This window comes from Pterocles gutturalis, unplaced genomic scaffold (genome assembly GCF_000699245.1).
Source record: "Pterocles gutturalis isolate BGI_N339 unplaced genomic scaffold, ASM69924v1 scaffold276, whole genome shotgun sequence".
NCBI lineage: Eukaryota > Metazoa > Chordata > Aves > Pterocliformes > Pteroclidae > Pterocles > Pterocles gutturalis.
Window position 1 is genome coordinate 10,435 of NW_010099859.1, and position 5,217 is coordinate 15,651.

A 5,217-nucleotide genomic window follows, 5' to 3' on the forward strand; every position below is an offset into this window, starting at 1 on the left:
TAGAAAGAAAAAAGTTGCTGCAAATGCTAATACAGTCTTCAGCGAATCAAACCACAAACCTCTATCGTGCATATTCCTTTTTCTAATTGCTGCAAATGCTAATACAGTCTTCAGTGAATCAAACCATAAACCTCTATCGTGCATATTCCTTTTTCTAAATGTGTGTGTGAAAATGTGTTTGTATTCTTTCCCTCCTTACCCAAGATATTCGCAGTGTTGCTGCTTCCATTAAAAATTCTCTTTCTTCAACCATTTTTTGATGTAGTCCCCATGAAGTAAAGAAATGAGACCAAAAAAAAAAAAAAAAAAAAAAAAAAAAAAAAAGAAAGGAAAGAATTTTGGTAGGGACTCCTCTCCTGTCATCTGGGGATTATTAGTTGACAAACCCTCAACCTTTGACCTGGTATTTTTGCTGAAGTCTGAGTGAAGAACAAGCTCCCTTTGAAGCTCTCCACATCGTGTACTGAGGAATGCAGGATCGCCAAGCACTTTGACTGTTTAAAGCCTGGATGAGTTATTGTAGCAGGTTTCACTGGCTCAGGGTGGGGACAGGGCTCTTTCCTCTCATGATCCATCAGGAGGGATCCATGTCATCTAATTTTTTTTTTCCTCTCTAAAAGCTGTCCATCTATTCTCAGTATTCGCCAAGGCACCCTTGTTGGAGACACGTAGGCACCCAGAGAGGGAATTTCAGCTGACACGGTAGGATGTGCCTGGAGGTGATTATTTCTCTCTGCTGAATGTAGAGGGAGACCAGACAGATAAAGTCTGATCAGACGATATCAGCCGAGCAAAGACTCCAGGATGCAGACACCATTAGAAAGAAGGCCAAAACCTTATTTCTTCAGCAATTGCAAAGCCTCTCTGTTACCCAGCACTGCCATACCCAGCCATCCAGACAAAGGATTTGGGAATAAAGAGTACCGCTCCCAAAGAAATAGCTTTATCTAAACATTTTTAGACAAGTTCAGTATAAATGATTAAAAATAAAATCTTTGGGTTTTTTTGCTTCTTCTTGATCCAAATAAGCAAAGAAGGCTGAGGGAGTCTTGTTTCTTATAATTGGCAAAAAAACTTGGCAGATCTTGTCAGATCTTGGCACTCTAAACAGCATTGCCAACTTTCACAATCTCTGACAGATCTCATGATAGTTTACACTACTTATAAATGTCTTGAAATCATCCAATATGCAAGCCTTTTTTTAAATAAGAGAAAATAATATTTTAGCCATTATGATTGCAGAGAAAAGCCAAAGTATGCATATGACTGAACAGTACTTTAAAAAGTAATAAATACTGGAATACCCTATATGAATTACATTGACATGTTCATTCTGTTCTATTCTAGTTCATTCTGTCTGGCTTTATTATACTTTACATATTTAAATTAAGACTCATCCAGGTGGTAATGTCTACATGTTTTCTGAACAGGGAATAAACTAATTAAAACAAAATCAAGCCCACAAGCAGTGCATATAAAAGCAATGGTGCATGAAGATGTAAATTTATTCCAGAGGAAATCTGTAAGAGTAACAGCAGTTTCCCAGTCGCTTCATGGTGTATTCTAAAGATGCTACCTCTATTCTCCCACAAATATGTATACCAGTAAGCATATTTTTCAGAGATATGAGCTTCATTACTATGAGTTGGTGCAGAGAGGGGTGAAAATGTATTGGCTGAAAAAAGTCGCTTCACGGTGTATTCTAAAGATGCTACTTCAAGGACCTCTATTCTCCCACAAATATGTATACCAGTAAGCATATTTTTCAGAGATATGAGCTTCATTACTATGAGTTGGTGCAGAGAGGGGTGAAAATGTATTGGCTGAAAAAAAAATAGAGCTGTTGTTTGGAATAGCATTATATCTATAGCCACTTTACTATACTGGAAAATCAGGAATTTTTACTTGGATTATTTAATGCCTACTTTGAAAAAGGACAAAGTGATTACCCTCTAGCAAGTACCTAACAAGTGAATCATGATCTGAAAAATCTGGGACTGACTGAGTTTGAAAGATGGATGCCTTTTTGAAAACAGCCCTGTTCGAAGGGAATCCAAATTTAATGCCTCACGATACATGAAGTTAAAGGGGAGATGGGCAATGGGCACAGGAGCCCTGAGTGATGGGACCGCCACCACCCTGGAGCAGCCTGGAGTGGCACGTGGCCACACGTGCACAACAGGCTCCTGGGTCGCTCCCTCTAGCACAAGCCAGCCCTGGGGCACCAGGCAGCGCTTCCCTCCTCCCAGCCTCCCTCATCAGCAGCTGTCAGGTATGATAAGGCTTCCAATTTTCAGGACAGCCTGAATGAAAATCACCGTATGTTTTACCCAGGAAATATCCCCAAACCAGACAGAAATTCACTGTATTGCACAAGACATCCTCGCTCATGCACTGAGGCTGAAATGGAGACAGTGCTGTCAAATGTGGTAAAAGAGGGAAAAAGCTTAAAAGGCAGCACTCCTGGGAATACTAACAGAAAGGATGCAGACATGCCAATGAGTGCAACTGAACACCTTTTAACCAAGGGGGAGCTGGGAATAGTAGCAATGTCTCAGAAGGCAAAAAAAATCCCTTAATGACTAAGATTTATTTGATACTAACATATCTTTATTATAAAAGACAAACAGAAACTGAACAAAATGGTGTCCTGCTATGTTTGAGCTTTTTGGTCAAGTGTGCAGTTCTTGTCAGAAAGGGAGAAAATAAGGATCACAGCTTCAAAGACAGAAGGTTTGATAGTAGATAACTATATTTTTTCTTGCCCTTGGCCATGTGCCACTGTAGGCAGGAAAACTCTTGAGAGAGTCAAGACTCTTTCTTTTTGAAAATAACACTGCTGCTACCCTCCATCCTGCAAAATTGTGTGTATTTTGGTATTTTGTCTGAATGAGATTTGTTGTCTGGGATATGCTTGCTGTCACGGCACGACCACCATCGCTTTAGAATGATAAAAGGTAGGGATGAAAGATTTCTGTCTTTCTTTTAGCAGCAGATGAAGACTGGTGGTGGCTCTATGGTATGACACGGGTAATGTGGATGTGTTGTCTGGAACTGAGTCTCAAATTGGGATTCATCCTACCTGACTTGAGATGTCTACCATAAAACTGCTTATAACTGGGTTGCTCACCCATACCTCTTTTCACAGTCAGAGAAAAGAAAGAGGCACTCCTTGGATTTGCCATGTAGCATGTGTAGAAACACACCTTATGAAGGGAGGTACCAATTTCCAGATGAATTTCACCTGTTAAGTCCTTGCTAGGTAATTCAGCCAGATGACCAATTCAGACGTAAACATCTACATCTGCTCAGATAAATCACATCTGAATGTCCTGGTGACAGAATTCCTAGTGCAGTGTGGAAAAAATTCATTGATATCTGCAAAAATATGAAAGAGTTTAGAAAGCAACTGGAATTTAAAAATATGTCTACCTCATTTAGGAGTACAAAATCAAATTATTGGAAACAAGTCTTCCTTCCTGGTATAAGGCACTTTAGCATTTTTCCAGATGTCTTATTTTATCCTTGATATTTTATTACATATGTAAACATGTTGTCTTTTGTTGGAAGCCCTTAGAAAGAAATCTTCTGTTGTTGAAGTTAAATGGATCATGGCAAGAAGAAATAAATCACCGTCTGTTGTGCTCCTGAATAGTCTGTGTAGTTTTTATTTTCAAAAGTCTACCTGTTCTCCTACAGGTCTGTTTTGTTCCTGACTTGTTGCTTGATAATTTGTGATTACCATCTTGTTTTAAAACCCATAATCTGAATGCAGTGACAAATGGCTGGTGTAACTTATAGGTCAGTGTTGCATACATTGGATACGCGTTCTGAGCGTGGAATATTTATTCTGACATTTAGAATGCAGTTTTGCTCTGCCCTGAAACTACTGGAAGCAAATCCTGATGTCTATATTCTGTTTTATCATGCTTGTTACTGAACCACTTCTGTCCTATGCTGAGACTTCTTGTTATAACAGTGCACTGCTTTAGAATGTAACATTCATTACTAAAAAGTACACGTACCTTACATGTTTCTAAAGCAAGTCCCAAAAGATTTAGGCTACTTTTTCTTCTCATCTCAAGACAGTTTTCTTCATGTCTTCCCAATAAATATTTTAGACTATTTCTTGCTTTATATGACTGTATTAAGAAACAAAGAAGAACTAATATGGACTGGTTAGAGCACAGCATTTTAAATAGGAATAATAAAGAGTTAAAAACAATGTACAGAGAGGAAAGCATTTAAGTGAAACAGACTAGGTGAAAAAGAAATACAGTGCATCATGCACAGAGAATGTGCTTATTGGAGTAGTCCCAGTTCTAGATCAAAGATATTGCAATAGTGGCTGGAATCCATAAAGTGTTTTCAGTGCCAGCAAATATTTCACAAAACCATGCAGAGAAGTCTAGGATGCTCTTTTTCAGTATCATATTAAAAGAGGGAAAAAAAAACCCCAAACAAACCAACAAACTAGCCCAGACCAGAAGCTGTTAAACCTCTGATCAAGACTTTCTCTATCCTATAATGTACTAGAAGACAGTTCTTTCAAATACAAATTCTGATGTGAAAGAAAAAAAGAAAAAAAAAGTTGGAATAATTGCTGTCTGCTGAACAGCAGCCAAACAGTGCAGCAGGACTCACAAGCAATCTCACATGGGTGCTGAGAAGATCAAGGGAAGAACTTTGAAGCTAGACCTTGTGTGTGTTTACTGTGACCAGGAGTTCTCCTTGGCAGAGAGGAGAGAGGAGTCCAAAGCAAGAACCCGGGCATGCCGAAAAGGTGGCCAGAACAGGGCATGGATAAAGCATTATCAGCTGTGTTGACTTTGGCTGTCTGCATATGTGATAGTCAGAACTTACAAACCTACCAAGGATGTGGAAAGGAACTGAGAAGGTCTGGTGCTGGAGTTTCCACTAAGCTGCCAACGTCAGTTTGGGCAATGGGAAGAAAAAGTTAGGGAATGGGTACTTATTTCTGAAATATTTCTTCTTTGGCAATGGGCAAAAATGTGGACAAACAACACAAATGTATGGAACTGACATGATTTAACACAGCAAAGCATGAGAACCTGCATATGTAGGAAATTGTCCCCATTCAGCTATACCTCATCCTGGTCCCTGGTACCTCCAGCACGGCCACAGCTTACGGCAGTGCTATAGAAACTCATTTTTGCAGCTGTCTTGCAAATCATCATGTTAAATATCACTTTCCCC